Raw genomic sequence first — 17,652 nt, 5'->3', positions numbered from 1 at the left:
AGAGAGTCCTCAAAAAACTTGGAATGGAACAAATCATCATCACTTGACACAGTCATCCCACTCCTAGGTTTATACCCAAAGGACTTAAAATCAGCACATTAGAGTGACACAACCATTCAGTACTTATAGCAGCTCAATTCACAATAGCTAAGCTATGGAATCCGTCAACAGATGAATGGATAAAGAAAACATGGTATATATATATACAATGGAATATTATTCATCCATAAAGAAGAATGAAATTATGGCATTTACTGGTAAATGGATGGAACTGAAGACTATCATAAGTGAAGTAAGCCAATCCCAAAAAATCAAAGGATGATTGTCCTCTCTGATATGCTAACTCACAATAAGAGGTTGGGGGGAGGGGAAAATAGAAGTACTTTGGATTAGACAAAAGAAAGGGGATTGGGAGTAGGAATATTAATAGAATGAATCAGATATTACTTTCATATGTTCACATATGAATACACCACCAATGTAATCCACATCATGTACAACCAGAATAAAGGGAAACTGTAGTCCATATATGTATGTTAAAATACATTCTATGTCATATATAAAAAAAAAAGGAAAAAAAGTGCTGAGGAATAAAAAGAGCTGTAGTACAGCTTGCTGGACCCCAAGCAGCCACCTTCCTCAAACCCCAAAAACCCAACAACAAACTACCAGAGGTATTCTCCCTGGGCAACTAGATAATATTAGAACAAACTACTCCCTCTCCAATGCATCTAAATGAAACCAACAAATATTTGGAGTTCCTACCATTTTTAAGGAACTCTTAAGTTTTTACTTTTAATATTTCTATAATCTAACAGCATAATCATCAGGGAATTTTAGGTAAAAGTCTACATAAAATACTAGGATAAAGCAAAGAAGAAATATTTGAAAATCTAGGGAATTAAATTTGAAATTTCAGTAAAATTTTACTTAGTTCATCAACAAAAAGAGACAGTTTCTCTGTCTCTTTCCACTGGGATTTCTGCTACTGTATCTAACCAATTATACAGATGCACTGCAGAAATCAGTAGTGATAAAGGAAATAGGTTCATTTCTTAGTTAAGAAAAAAAAGGAACAAACTTTTATATTTTATGCTTAAACTTATTAAAGCTGAACTGAAAAAAAATGAAACCAAAATTTTAAATCGCAGTGAAGCTGTAATTATGTTTAAAAACCTCTACTGGATGCCAAATATGCCTATTATTGAAAAGTTGACTTATTTTAAAGTCAAGCCAAGAAAGGAAAAAAGAAAAACCTAAGATTTATTTAATACCACAATATATGCTAGGCACATCCACATTTTATCTTTCACTTAATAATCTGAATTTTGTTAATAGAAATTACATCCATTTTACAAAAAAAGTTACTTAGTCTTAAACTAGTTGAGCAATTTTTCTCTGACTTCACAGCTAATTTTTTCTTTTCTTTTCCTTTCCTTTCTCCAGTACTGGGAAATGAGCCCAGGGGTGCCTTATCACTGAGCTACATCCCCAGGCCCCCAGTTTTTTTGAGATAGTGTCTAAGTTGCCCAGACAGACTTCAAACTTGCAATTGTCCAGCTTTTTTTTTTAAAATTCATGATATTTGTATTATATCTTGCTACTTTCAGAAATACTTCACTTACGTAGACCTTTATTATGTATTTGGGGAAAGACATTAACAAATTTAGAGGAGAAAAAAAATTTAAACAAATGATAGTAAGTATAAAATAAATTCAAAATGATTCTTCAAATACCACAAGGAAGCAAAAAGTAGAGCTCTGACTAATTTAGGGTGTCAGTAAAACCAGAATACCCATATTGGGGAGTTTAAACAAACAAACAAACAAAGATATTCAGAGAGAGATAGGACAAAAAAAGAAGAATGTGAACCTCAAATTCTAATAAGACTCTAAGTCTTTAATATTTAAGTCATTTCACAGAAGACAACATTAATATTCCTTTTTTTTTGGGGGGGGGGGGGCGGGGGGGTACCAGGAATTGAACTCATGGGCACTCAATCACTGAGCCACATCCCCAGCCCTATTTTCTATTTTTTATTTAGAGACAAGGTCTCACTGAGTTGCTTAGCACCTTGCCGTTGCTGAGGCTGGTTTTTAACTCACAATCCTCTAGTAGCAGCCTCCTGAGTCCCTGGGATTACAGGCATACACCACCGCATCCAGCTGGATTAATTAATATTCCTTATAACTATAATCAGGTAATTATTCAAAAATCAGATACCCCTGGGCTGGGGATATAGCTCAGTTGGTACGAGTCCTTGCCTCAGATGCACAAGGCTCCGGGTTCAATTCCCAGGACCACAAAAAAAAAAAAAAAAAAATCAATACCCAGACCAGAAAAATTAAACTCCAAATCCTTAACCTGGTGTTCAAAGCCTTTCACAGTCAAGTCCTGGCCAATTGTAGTCTATCTTAACAGTTTTACCTCTTTCTATACATTTTCTTTATTACAATCAAACCAGGCTATTAGTGCCAGAATATTCTCTGGGATAGTCCCTACTTCTAAGTAATAGATCTTCCCTACTTCTAAACTCACCGTGTCTTCCATCTCTTGCTCTTCTCTATTTGCTGAAATCTCAACAGTTCCTCAAGATATCAAGACATACCTTAGATTAACAGCCTCACTGCCAGATACTATTTGATCTTCAAATCCTCACATGGCTTTACCTATACCACTTTAGGGCACTTGTATTTTATTATGTTTTGTAACAATTTGAATACCTGCTTATTCCAAACAGATGTGGAAATTCCTAAGAAAAGAATATGATTTCCTACAACCTTGAATTTTCAACAGTACCCACAAAAATGATTGTGTAGGGCTGGGGATGTGGCTCAAGCATTAGCGCGCTCTCCTGGCATGCGTGCAGCCCGGGTTTGATCCTCAGCACCACAAAGAAAGATGTTGTGTCCACCGAAAAATATATATTGAAATTAAAAAAAAAATGATTGTGTATACAGTCAATGTACACTGAGCACTGAATATAACTGGCAGGTAGAAGTGACAGCAGCTTCTCAATCTGGAGTTTGCTGAAAACCAAACTTCATTTTCCATCTGTTAATTAAAAAAAAAAAACAGGAACCACACCCTATACATCAACTGCTTCACTAGATTCAGATTTTAAATTTACCAGCAAACATCATCATCTACTTAACTATAATATTTAATTATGAATGCTATTGAGTATTAAGGGAGGGCAGATCTATTTTTTTTTAAATCTTAATCTCATGATAATATATCTAAATGATTTCTTTGCTCTTCAAAAAGCACAGCTGTTTAGTTAGTAAATAAAAATGATGATGTGTGCATATTTTCACCAATGAAATTCAGACAAAAAAACTGCATCATTTCAAAAAGTATTTATGTGGGGCAGTTGTACAGTGCTAACAGCTGCAAAGATGGCACAGTATAACATTTGAAAAAAAATGTTGGCAAAAATCAACTAAAACACTACTGTGGAATTGGTAATCCCTTCAAATCCCTAACAAATTTCTGTAGTATTGAGGTAGGACAGAGGACATAAGGACAGGTAGAAAGGAGGCATGTGGAACAAGACTGACCATGACTTAAGTGAAGATTTACAGTCCACTTTCACATGGATTAAATATCCAGATTTAAAGATCACAAACAGCACTATTTAAATCAATTATCAGACCTTATCCACCTGTACACAAATGTTGTACTGAGTAAATCCATGGAGCAAAACACATCAAAAACAAAGAAGAAAAAAAATGACCCCCATCCTGGTTAATGGTCAACGTGACCAGTTATCAACACAATGGAGTACTAGTAACACCTGCTCAGATCATCCCTGCATTATCGATCTTATACATATATATGTGTCTAGCTAAAATGTAGCCAGCATATTCCTCTCCAATGCCCATAATCTACCTTTTCTTTCTCTTAATTCTATCTGTGCTTCACTTTGACCCATCCTTAAATTTCTTTTTGCAATGAGATAAGGACCCTGAATTGAGGTCCATCTCTCTTTTGGGGGGACCTCCCCAGAATAGTCCCAGTAACAGTAGTTATCATTCAAAACAGTTGTGATCTTCTCATGACATTTGAGGTTTTATGCTTAATAGAAAAAAGAATAAACCAGACACTGGGAATTAAGATGTATATCACCATCATGTTTTCTCTCATCTACAGAAGCTAAAATAGAAAAAGGAAAGAAGGTGGGGGTGTCTCATGAAAATCAAAGGGAGATCAATAAAGTAGAAGAAAGGGACTGGGGGAGGAAGGAAAAGAGGGTAAGGGGGCAGGGAAATATTGGGAATGATGTTGTCCGTATAATATTCTTAAACTGTGTGCATGTATGAATATGTAACAACAAATCCCACCATTATGTACAACTATGTCAATAAAAAATGTGGAAAGATATATACCACAAAGTTTAATACACAGTACAATAAGATAAGTACTATAATTAATTAATTAAGAATATCAACAAAGTAGTAAGGAAGCAAAAAAAAAAAAAAAGATTAAGGGCAAGTCATAGAGTAGCATTTGCACATATGAAAGATTAATTTCAAAAGTAAAAAAAAAAAAAAAAAAAAAGGCGGGGGTACTTTACTTACCTTAAGCAAAAGCATAAAGTTCTGCAAGTAAAAATGTGTTTTAAAAAAGTTGGCCAGATACAGTGGCACAAGCCTATAATCCTGGTGGTTTGGGAGGAAAAGGTAGGAAGACCAAGAGTTTAAAGCCAGCCTCAGCAATTTAGCTCTAAGCAATTCAGCGAGACCCTGTCTCTACATAAAATACAAAATAGGGCTGGGGATGTAGCTCAAGATTGAGTGCCCCTGAGTTCAATCCCCAGTACCCTCCGCCCCCCCCCCCACACACACACACAAAAAAAAAACCCTCACATATTGGGGATGTGGCTCAGTGGTAGGGAACTTGCCTAAAGCCCTGGATTCAATAATCCCCAGGACTGCAAAAAAATAAAATAAAAATATTTTTAAAGTCACATGGTAAACATGCAGCAAAGGATATAAGGAGTTACTTAGTGTGAAAAGAGAATCGCAAGACGAGATACCTTGTTGATTCCCGAAATTTCTTTCTTAAACTTTAGGAAGGAGTGGCCTGATTTGATCTGGATTTTCCTAAGGTAACTAGAAACAATGAAAGACAAGCAGAATGGAGAGATTAAAAGCAAGATCCAGGTATAGAGGTATTATAAAATTAGAGGGAAGCCGGGAATGGTGCCACTGGCCCTTAATCCCAGCAATTTGGGAGAGTGAGATAGGAGGATTTCAAATTCAAGGCCAGCCTCTGCAAGCTTAATAGGACCCTGTTCCAAAAATAATAAAAGGGGATAGGGATGTACCTGCATCCCTAGCATGGAGAAAAAAAAAAAACAGAGGAAAGTTGATGAAGAGTCTAGTCCGAAGCTTGCAACAGAATAGAAAGGATAGGTCAGATTCAGGATTACAATGACTAACTGAATATGGATGAGTAAAGCTAGAATCAATCTCCAGAATTCAGTCTAAGTAGTATGGAAGCAAATAAAAGCATTAATTATTTTTAATGAATTCCAAATAGCCAAACATGTACTGATCACTTGCTCTGTGCAAAACTGTATTAAAAGAGAAAGAAAAAAAACTCAAAACTAAAATCTCTGTGGAAAGACAGCTATATTCTTAAATTTATACAGACAAATATATATAATTCAGGTGCGTTTCTATGGGAAAGAAAATGACGGAAGTAACTGACAAGGGAAAAAAATAAAAAGAAGAAAGGCATTTGGTATCCCTGTAATATACTATAAATTGAGGAATACAATTACCTCAAATCTGCAGACTCAAAGTGTAAACAGCAAAGGAAAAACAAACCAAAACCATTTAACAGAAAATTAAATTGAATTAAAAAGAACAATGAAGGTCCCAAGGCCAAAGGACTTAATTTGGAGTTGAGCTATGATGTAATTTTGACCAGGTGGAACATCTAGGAACAAATCTTAAGGGACTACAAATTCAAACTGGGTCTCGCAGCAATAGTAGGCCAAACAATTTAGCAGGGTGAGCTATTTCTCAGAAATGGAAATATCGGAGTTCAGGATGGAGGATGCAAGCCCAGGAGAAGTTACAGTGGCAGAATAGAAGATTAATAAGATAGGGAGGTAACAAATTGCAAAAAAAAGTAAACTTTGGATTAAAGGGTTTAGATTTTAATATATAGGCAATGGAAGACAAAGGTTTTTAATAGGAAAATACTAATCAATGCACAGAAGTAGTACATAAAATGGGCTAGAGAGAATATAAGGAAGCAAGTTAGAAAGCAAAGAAACCAATCAGAAGAATATGATGATAGTCTCCAAAGAGAGAATGAAAGGTAATAAAAGCCTGAACCACAATAATTGGCAGCAGAAATAAAAAGGGAAGAATGAAAGGAAGAGAGATTACTAAGGAACACCAAGTGAGTATAATTCAACTTGAAGAGTTTAAGTATAAGTCCCTGGGCAGATGCTAGCCTTGTTTCAGGAGGGAGAAGAAATGAGTTTGGGACACATTTATCTTGAAGTCCTTCAGGGTACACAATAGAGACCATCTGTCAGAGATGCCAGGACAAGAGGGAATTCCAAGACTACAGAGAGATTTGGTAGTCACCCACCTAGAGATGCTGGCTAATATGTGAAAAACAGAAGGGGCAGAGGACTAAAATTTGAGGTACCACCTAGAATATAAAGCAAGAGTGTTAAGGAAAGCAAGAATGGCAGACAAGAGAACACAGCATCTTTTCAATGCGCATTCACATGTTTCACAACTCTCACAGACTAAATAACTTGACACAAGATCACAATATGCAATGGAACATGTAGAATGATTGAGGACTAATGGCAATGTATGGCAATATTTTAGAAAGTTTGACTGTGATCCTGGAATTTTTATTCTTATAAATTTATCCTGGAGAACTAAATTAAGGGAGAAGGAAGAAAGGGTGTTGCATATAAAAAGTTTTTCCTCTAGGTCATAGTGAAAAAACAAAACCTAATTTTCTAGCCACAGAGGAATAGTTAAACATATTTTGAAAAAGTCAACTATCAAAAATGAAAACCTGTTACTACATAAAACTTTAAATTTCAACATTGGGAGCAAAATCTACTAAAAGTTTAAAAAATATTTGCAAAAGATGGCAAAGGGTCAACATTCTTAATACACAAAAGACTCCTGTAAATCCATAAGAAAAACTCCAAGAGAAAAATGACACAAATGGCAATTTCACATAAAAAAAAAATAACCACTAAATAGAAAAAAAAGCTGACTCCTTCATAATAAAAAAAATTAAATTAAAATGATAAATTATTCACCTTTCTAAGATGTGGGGAAAATAGGCATTCATATTCTGGACAGAATACACTGAAACAACGTTTCTAATTGCCACCTTGGCAATATAAATGCTTTCAAAAGTTTATATAATCTACCACCAAGAATACACACAAAAAATAATTAAATCATTGTACAAAGCTGTTTGTAAAAAAAAAAAATTCACTGTAGCTCTGTTTATAATAATGAAAAGTCAAAAACAATCTAAATACTCAACAACAGAAAACTAATTATATAAAACATGGCATACCCATGGATTTTCAGGCAGCTTTTCAAAGAACATAGATTAATACTTAATGTGGAAAACTGATTTTAAAAAAGACATTTTATTAAATAAAGCTTTTTAAACAACATATATAGTATAAACCTATTTATTTTTTATTACACTGTAAAGATACACACTGAAAAATTAATACTGGCTCTCTTTTAAGCACTAGAGTGACAATATTTTGATAATATTTTGATATTGCCTACAAAAAAAAAACCTTAAATCTAAGAACAAAATGCAAACAATATGTAGAAAAATACAAGTATAAAAAGTAAAATACAGGGCTGGGGATGTGGCTTAAGCGTTAACGCGCTCGCCTGGCATGCGCAGGGCTCTGGGTTCGATCCTCAGCACCACATAAAAATAAAATAAAGATGTTGTGTCCACCGGAAAAAAAAAAAAGTAAAATACAAATACATATACAATTAATAAAAATATACATACAAAATGTTTTAGATTCCCCCCAACTATTGTTTAAACAAAACAAGTACAAAGGTAGCTCCACTTCCAAAAGTGTCAAGGAAAAAAAAAAAAAAAGATGAAGATGATGATGCAAAGAAGAAAACAGAAAATTCACATCATAATTTTGTGTGTGTGCATGAGTGTGCATGCATGTATATGTGGTGTGTGTTACTGGAGAAGAAATGCAGGGCCTTGAGCATGCAAGCAAGCATTCTACCATGGAGCTACATCCCCAGTCCCATAAAATCTTAAATCACCATAGAGGGAAGCAAGGTTGTCTACCAAGAGTAACATGTTTTAAGATCTGGGTTCCCAGCCTGAAGAGTGAAATAGCAATAGAACAATTAAAGTCAATCTGAGGATGAGAATGGGATCAGAAAGCAATTAGTACATAAGCCACAGGAAAACAAAGTCACCACAGTATGACCTTTTGGAGAGTTACGGGACAGAGGCAAAGCAGAAAAAGTAAATTGATATTTACAAATTAAAAACTGACCAATGGGTTGGGGATGTGGCTCAAGCGGTACCATGCTCGCCTGGCATGCGTGCGGCCCGGGTTCGATCCTCAGCACCACATACAAACAAAGATGTTGTGTCTGCCGAAAACTGAAAAATACATATTGAAATTCTCTCTCTTTAAAAAAAAAAAAAAAAAACTGACCAGTAACAGTCCAGCATAGTGGTGCATGCCTGTGGCTCTAGAGGCTGAGGCAGGAAGACTGCAAATTCAGAGCCATCCCCAGCAACTTAGCAAGGCCATAAGTAACTTAGTGAGACTCTGTCTCAAAATAAAATATAAAAAGGGCTAGGGATTTGGCTCAGTGGTTAAGCACCCCTGGGTTCAATCCCCAACCCCCCCTCCCCAACACACACACAAAAAGAATTGACCAGTTATATTCAGCAAAGATCAAAGTTCAAATATAACTGAAGAGTTCAAGGTTGGAAAGAAGGAAGGTTAACACTGTGAAGGCCTGAAAATGATAATGAGGACAAAAAACTACTTCCCCAGGTATGATGGAAAAAGAGAAAGAGAAAGCTGGCTTTTGAATCACCATTTGGCCACAGGGTGAAGACTTCAGGTAGAGTAGAGCCAAATAATAATAAGGTGAAATAACAGGGTCATATGTGTGGATTGTTCATACAGAGGGGAGGTGAAAATCATGGGAGTTAGTGAACCCTAGTCCCAAATATACAGTCTGGCCAGAAATAATTTAACTGTTACCTAATTTCTATGTACTTCACTTTTTTCTCAGTTACAAATATATCCTTTCTAGCCTATTAGTAAACTTGGCTGACACTTAATCTTTATATTTCATTCAAGATTCTCAATCCTGACTGTACATTAAAATCACGAGTGCTCGGAAAAAAAAGGGGGCAGGGGCATAAAACTACTTAAGCCTGACCCCACACCCATAATCCTATTCATTTTGGGGTGAAGTTTAGACATAAGGATTTCTAAGAAGCTCTTGAGGTGATTCTAACGCACAGCCAAGGTTGACAACTGAACTAGTTATTTCTAAAGACTGCTAACCTTTTAAAATTTTAAATTCTGTGATTCACTGCTACTGTTTACTTGTTAAAACAATACTATCATGTGCCAGTCTTTTCCATAAATTCTCACTGAATCTTCAAAACAACCCTGTGAGGCAAATATTTCTACGTCCATTTCATAAATGACTCCAGTGAAGCTTAGATAAGTGATCTGTTCAAGAGTCATAAACTAGCTAGCAACAGTGGCAAGCACTCAGTTTGATTTTTCCAGTACACCTATATGAAATTTGCTTTCTATTACACTCAGACCAATTATTTGAATGCCTTTTCTCTCTTTCCCAGGACTTCCTCAAATTGTACACACTAGCTTGTGGTTTACAGATTTGCTGGGGAGAAAGTTGTATTGGGTAGAGGCAGGAAATTAACCCCAAATTCTACAGTCATTACAGAATTACAGAAAACCTTAACCTAGAGATGTTCTGAAACTTAAATTAGCACCATAAAAGTGTATCTATTAAGTATTTTATTTATTTTCAAATAAGCCAGCATGCAAGTAGCAGGCAGTTAATGCACAAACCTGGTTCTCAAAGATAAACTTATCAATAGAAAAGCAATGTTTTTGTTTTCCAATAAGGGGACTTTAATATAATATTCAAAGATAATTCTGAAAAAACAAAAATTTGCTCTATGAAACAGTCTATATAAACATGACCTTCAAAATGTGAGGCATTAACCAAATTTTCATCAAGTGTAAAAAAGTCAATCTCCTTTTAGAATCATGATTATAATCCTTTTATTGATCCATGGCATCTCTCCATTCATCAGTGATTACATTCCAGTCTATTATCTTCTTGGAAATTTCATGAACATTCAAGTTCTATACCCCAGGCCAAAATTCATTGAGTTACCACAATAATCTGAATCTTCACAACAATAAATTCTCATCAAAAAAAAAAAAAAAAAAGAGAGAGAGAGAGAGAGAGAGAGCACACAATCTGCGCATTTAATGGTGTCCATGGCATGTACTAAGGAAAATACCACCGAGATTTAACAACTATAGCCATGGAAATTAAAATTTAATAAGAAACTCATGAAGCATATTTACAAGAAACAAACATGTGGACTTATCCATTCAAACCTTTCCTGAGCAGCTGCCACATTCTCAGCTTGCTGAGAATGGGCAGGCAAATCAAACCCAATGTGGTGCCTGCTGTCAAGGAGGAGCCATTACAAATCCATACAATACTGATGGATACTATTGGAGAAGTGAATTGATTTCCTGGGTAGAGAAGGTAGATGGGAGAAAGATAGAAAGCCTTCAAAAAGTATAGGTTTAAATATCTTTAAGAGGAAAAACTTCAGGACAAGAGCCCTTTTAACAGCTCTCTAGGAAATAAGTATTTGTACTTAAGAACTGAATTCAAATTAGAAACAGCAGTGATAAGAAAAGAGCAAACACCGTGGACAGACAGAAATGAGTTATATATCCTATCACTATAAGAGAATGAAAAGACCTTAGTTAAATACCAGCTAAGTTTCTAGATTTGAGAAATTAGTTAAGTCTACTCAATAAATATGTACAATGGCATTAACTTGACAATGAAGCAAAAGAAGATTTTTAAGAACTAAGGAAACTGGGAGTAAAATCAAAGCAGAAAGTACATTTTTACCTATTAAGGAGTAAAAAGAGAAATTCTCCAAGATATGGTTCAGGGTTTATCAATTCATTTAACAGAATTTTAAAGCTGTCTTTATATTTAAAAAATTTTTTATGTTCATTTGCTGGAATAATTCATGCTGAATCTTTAATTTTGATGCCTTAATCAGTACACCAGTTTTGTTTTTTTTTTTTTTTTTTGAGGCGATTACATGTGCCTTCCAAAAAAGTAACCTAATACCATTCACCTCTCAATGCTGTCATGACCTGAAGAGATTAAAAATAGAAGCCTCTGTTAATACTGAATTAACCTGAGGACCCCATGCGCTACCAGAGTTGAGAAAAAGGTAAATGCTCAAAATAGGAAGGAATGCACCCTCAAAGAACCAATGAGAGTGGAACACTTCAAAATGTCAAGATTATTTATTCTTAAGAGAACAACACATGCCTTTACTGTGTCAAAATCTTTCTTTAATGAGTTTCCTCAGCAAAGCAATAAAACTATAAAGAGGGCATTTATCGATCTAAGGTACTTTTTGTGTGCATGAATTACGAAGAAGGACTTAGGTATCTGTAACCTCCACAGTCCTCATTTCCATTGCGCACCCACACAGGTTATTGCTATAATGTTCTAGGAGCACAGAAGGCTGGTCAAGCAACACGAGCAGCGAGCTCTCGAATAATTTTTTAAAGAAAAATAAATTCGGCCTAAGACCATAAAGCTTTAAAAGACTCCAAATAAAGAGCCTAGAAGCCATCGCTTCTTTCCGAGCAAATTCTGTGGTGCCATTTTTCACCCAAAACTCCCTACAAAATATGCCGTTCAAGTTACAACGTGCACCGTGATGCCCAGACCCTGAAAACTTTGGGGGGCAGGAAAATGCTGGAGCCCTGAGACGCCACTGGCCACGTCTGGGACCCTAGTCCTGGCGTCCCACAACTTCTCGCCGGACCTCGGGGCCCCTTCCCGCGTCCGCCCGCCGGACCCTCCCGGCGGCCCCCCACGGCGGCGGCGTCCTGCGGGCGGGCACCGCGGGACGCCGGCGGCGTCCAGCCCAAGGGCCGGCCTCAGCGCGAGGGGAGCGGCCCGGGAGCGCCCGGTTTCTTAGACCCCAACATGGCGTCGGCCGCCGTCGCCGCCCGCGACGACACCTCCCGGCGCCGCGGACGGCCCTGGGACAGCGGAGGAAGCGCCCGGAAAGTTTCGCTTCTCCACTCCCAGTCCGCCAGAAGCCCGCGGACCACCAACCCCAGCTTCACCTACCCGGCCGAGCACGGGCAACGGCAGTAGCGCGAAGGTCCGACTCCTCGTCTCAGACGCCGGGCGCGGACTCTGCCAGTTCCCAAGCCCGACCTCTCTGGGTGTGTGCGGCCTGCGGACCCGCGCAGCCAGCGCGTTCCGGACGCGGCGGACAGCCGGCCGGCGCGGCGGCTCGCAGGTGACTCCCCCGCCCCTCCAGTCGAACCCGACTACCGCCGCCTGGGCCGGCCTCTCCCATGCGCGGGCACGGCGCGCCCCCGCCCACACGCCAAGGGCGAACGCGCGGGCACGAGCACACCCAACCCGCTCGCTCCCCGCCCTTTCTTCCCGGTTCCCTTGCCCCGCCTCTCCCGGCTGTGCGACGCGCTCGAGGGGCGGGGCTATTGGCGGAGGCCACGCCCACCCAGTCAGCCCCCGGCCACAGCGGGAGGGTTAGGTGGGTTCCTTGGCTTTATCGCGGTGAGGCGTGAGGAGGAGAGGTTTGGGGCTGTGAGGCGCCTTACCTGACTTTCCTGGCTTGACTATTCAACTGTCTACGAAATTCTCACGGAGATTAGAAGAATGGAAGGAAACCCCGGCTCCGCTACCACCCCTTTACACGCTTCCCCAGGGAATTGAAGAATGAGAAAGAGAGGCTTTGGATTTAGACGCCAAAAGCTTCACTAACAGTTGTTTGCCGGTCTCAGTTAGCTCGAGGAAGCTTCCCGTCAAACGGTCCATTTGCTTGCTCTAAGGCCCCTACTTCCTGAAACGAGGGAAAGCTACCACACATACCCCACATGCTTCGCGTAGCCCATTCTTTTTAGTGCATGCATTAGGACTCCCGGTCTTTCCAAAACTTCTCTGACGCCGCGAAAATTCAGCTACCTGCTTCACATACCTAGAAACTGCAATGATAAGATAGTATATAGGGTTAAACGTGCCCTGATTCATTCACTCCAAAGCACCTGTTTGCTAAGCGTCTGATGGGTTCATCGAGAGGCATCAAAGATAGCTAGGATAGACAAGGAATGGGGCAGGGTGGGGGGGATGGGCATATTCTTTAAATAAAAAGTGTGAGTGTGTTGGGTCTGGAACATTTTATATTTCCTATTGATTTATTATGAAAGGATTTTTTTTTTTTTTACTTTTGATTTCTCTGATTTACGCCACCACCAACCAAGCTACACATAGAGGAGCACTGAGGAGGAGAAAATGAACAGGCTTGGAATCTGCCGTTTTGCCACCCGGTCTTCAGTCTGGAATTCTCCAGGCTTTCTAGTTCCCATCCTTCCCTATTTCAATGTCTGAAATAGTTTTTTTTTTTTTTTTTTTAATAATAGCTAGGACAAAAAGAGCAAAGTTGAAGCTTGCAATAGGGAAAGTTATAGGGTCACGAGCACGCAATCTTTTCATGTGTTGGCTCTAGTTGTCCCTACAGACAGGATCACAAGTGGCCAGGACTCGTGACTTATCCATTACCCTATCCCATCTTCACTTGGTCTCATCCTCCTCTAAGCGCACAGCAATAACTATCAGTGGAGGTAGGGCTGGACTAAATAATCTCTAAAATCCCTTTTAATTTTGAAGTTAAGAATTGCTATATCTGGTTGTCTAAGATCTAGTCATTAATCACCATTTTTGGTCACTCACCTCTATTAGTAAAAATGTTGCCCTCCCCCCAATATACTTATTTAGCTTACAGCAAAATACATAAATACAAAGCAGAATGATTACTCAAAATCTTGCTCTGCCACCAACTACCTATATCCTTGGACATATCCAATTATTTCCTTAGATTCTTTATTTGCAAAATGAAACTACCTCACAAAGTTATTATGAAGATTAAATGAATTAATATTTGTAAAGCATATTCCTGGAACATGGTAATTGCTGTATGAGTGTGAAATAAAAGAAGTTCTTAAACATAGTGTAGATGTACCTACACACCTATTACAATTTACCTAATTGTTGGGTATCTCATTTTTAAAAAAATCAGAAATAATGATTTAAACATATATAGATTTTTTTTTTCTTTCTGCATTCTTCATATTCTATCTTCTCCCTGAAATGTGTGCTATTTAGAGTTGTGTTGACAAATGTGATAATCATTAAAAATTCAGTGCCTCAGTCACACTGACCAGGTGACAGAGAGTTATAAAATATTCACATCATGGAAAGTTTATTTGTTGGCACAGACCAAGCTGAACAAAGGCACTTAAAGCACTGAAAGGCAATTGGATCAACTCCTGGCCCAGACCTGTAATTGTACCCTGTTCAAATCAAGTGATAAGATCTCTATGTGACGCTCACAAGATGGATATAAAAATAGGAACTACAGAGCTGGAGATGGAGCTCAGTGACAGAGCACTAGATTAGCATGCACAAAGTCCTAGGTTTAATCCCCAGTACCACAAAAATATAGGAACTACTCCTGGGCGAGGCATTATTGCACACCTATAATCTCAGTGGCTGGGGAGACTGAGGCAGGAGGAACATGAGTTCAAAGCCAGCCTCAGCAAAAGCAATGCCCTAAGCAACTCAGTGAGACCCTGTCTCTAAATAAAATATAAAATAGGGCTGGGGATGTGGCTGAGTGGATGAGTGCCCCTGAGTTCAATCTCTAGTACCCTGCCCCCAAATAGAAACTACTTCATAGACTGCTGAATGAAAGAAATGAGATGAGGTGAGTAAAGTCTCTGGCAGAGTACCTACCACACAGAGGAACTTGAAAATATTAGTACAATTTGAGTTTAAATCAACTCAATTCTATAAGTCTGAAAGTCAAAGGAGACCTTGTTATGTCCTTGAATCAAATGAATAAGTTTTTCAAGAGAAGTTTGGTTAACTGTTAGTTGAAAACAGAGCTCTTCAAAAGGAAATGGAAAATATCTGGATTTTAATTAGTCCTTAATTTCTTCATTCCTTTAACCATCATAGTAAAATGGCACTGCCATCCACAAACCTAATGAGTCATAATCCTTTCATCCTCTTTCCCATTTCCTTCATCAGTCTCTTTGCTTCCAAATATCTTCATCTGATCTCTCCTCTGGTCTCCTCTTCACAGGTACTACATGAGACTGGGTCTCTCCACTGCAGAAACCCTTCAGTGGCTCATCTCTGAAGATGCCATAGCACAACCCTATGGGGAGTACATTTCACATTGGAGGCACTGTTAACTTTATATTTATTATAAATATTTTCTGGCAGATTTCAGTAAAATGTCTCATTCTAACAAAGTGTATTACAACAATTTTCCAGCTGCCCCAGATTTTTCTGATTCTCCCAAATGTGCCATATGGGGTAAGAACATTTCTCTTTCACTTAGAACAAAATGCCAACTTTTCCCAGGTCTTGTAAGGCCTAGCACAATCAGTTCCTGCCGTCCTCGCCTTCTTAAAATGACACTCGGCTCCACCAAATTCCAGTCACGTTGACCTTCTTTCATTTCCCAAAATACATCAAGCTCTTTTTTGCTGTGGGACTCACTGCCATGGCCACCTCTCTACCTAAGCAGTCAGAGAGAACTCTGCCCTTCTCTGCCCTTCACATAGGTGCAGCTCTTTGTTATCTTGCAGGCCTCAGAGAGGCCTTCCCTACCACTGTTTCTGAGAGGATGCCCCTGTTATTCTCAGCGACAGGCCTCTATTTTCCTCACAGTACTTTCAGGTCTCCCTGGAGACTAGAAGCTCTATGAGGGCCCTCACTACAAGCTTGTCAGCAGCCTATGTGACATTACTGCCACCTATTTCTACATTCTTCTCTGCACCACAGGGAGAAGGCCTAGCACTCTAATTTTTCAGAGTGCTTTTACTGAATGATTCCAGGTTCAATTCTGCCAGTGGACACGTATGTGAGATTAAAGAGCAGAAGAAAAGGAGAAACTAGTATTCTCCAGCTGTTATGATCTGAATCCGTGTCCCTCCAAAATTCATGTGTTGAAATTTAATCCCCAAAGTGTTGATATTAAGAGGTGGGAGGCTGGGAGTGGGAGAGTGCTCATCCAGCATGCATGAGGTTCAAGTTCAATCCCTAACACCACTGCATAGAAAGGGGGGGAAAGGGGGACCCTTGAAAGGTGACTAGATATTGAGGAGTTTCAAGAATGGGATTAGTGCCTTTTAATAGCAGTCTCAGTGAGCATTTTTTTGTTCCTTCTGCCAAGTTGAGGACATACAGAAAGTACCTAAGAGGAATGGGCCCTCACCAGATCCAAATCTGCTAGTGCCCTAATTTTGAATTCTCAGCCTCCTGAACTATAAGCAACACATTTCTATCATTCATCAATTGCCAGTCTTAGGTATTTTGTTATAGTAACCTAAATGGTCTAAGACACCAGTATAATTTTGAACAGGTAGCTTGGATCATAGGGAACAATGTATTTCTCTAGATTTCTAGGACAATCTCAGACAAACACACACACAAAAAGTGAATATTCTATTTTTTTTAAAGGGAGGGGGCTGTATTCTAAAAAAAAAAACTAGATTAAATAGGAGAAAAAATATGATAACTAAACACAATACCTGACCCTACACTGGATCCTGTAATAGAAGAGAAGAATGCTATAAAGGACATTATCAGCTCAACTGACAAACTGGAAGGTGAGTGGAAAATTATATAAAAGTGTTACATCAAAGTTAAATTTACTGTCCTAGTTATATAAGAAAATATTTCTAGGGCTATGCACATTTAGGGGTAAAGAGTCATGATGTACATAATTTGCCTTCAAACGATTCAGAAAAAAATCACATATAATTTAAATAGTATACATAAAGGACATATAAAAGATAAATCAAATAAAGCAAAATATTAGTGAGTGAACCTGAATAAAGCATAAATGAATGACTTTTATACTATTTCTATTCTTGCAATCTATCTGTAAGTTTAGAATTATTTCCTCAAAAAACAAGTAAAGGGACCAGGGGTATAACTCAGTGGTAGAGCATGTGTTTAGCAAGTGCCAGGAGCTGGGTTCAAACTCCAACATCAAAAGAACAAAAACAAAAATGGACAAATGTAATACAAATTAATATAGTTGTCATAAATATCTGATCTCAAATAGGACCAGACTGACAGCTATGTGATTTAAAAGTGATACTTTTTGTGCTTCTTTCTAATTTCCCAGTGAACAGAAAGTGAATTTACTCTTCTTACAGAAAACAAGATGTTCCCTGGCTATGAGAAAATAACTCATCATACTCCCAGCATC

The 17,652-nt window shown here is 38.3% G+C and overlaps 1 protein-coding gene across 1 annotated transcript in view; it reads right to left on the bottom strand.

The window, feature by feature from the left end:
• The window catches only part of Plekhf2 (pleckstrin homology and FYVE domain containing 2), a 30,967-nt gene extending 18,261 nt beyond the window's left edge, over positions 1–12,706 (bottom strand). Inside the window, exon 1 of the mRNA XM_046464931.2 lies at positions 12,468–12,706. The gene's annotated coding sequence lies outside the window, so the exon portion shown is untranslated. The remainder of the gene's footprint in view (positions 1–12,467) is intronic.
• Between the last annotated feature and the right edge of the window lie 4,946 nt (positions 12,707–17,652).

This window comes from Marmota monax, unplaced genomic scaffold (assembly GCF_021218885.2).
Source record: "Marmota monax isolate L192 unplaced genomic scaffold, Marmota_monax_Labrador192_F-V1.1 WCK01_AAM20220418_F8-fsc00003, whole genome shotgun sequence".
In the NCBI taxonomy this organism is placed as follows: Eukaryota; Metazoa; Chordata; class Mammalia; order Rodentia; family Sciuridae; genus Marmota; species Marmota monax.
Note: the sequence above shows the minus strand (reverse complement) of the source record. Positions and strands in the feature narration are given on the sequence as shown.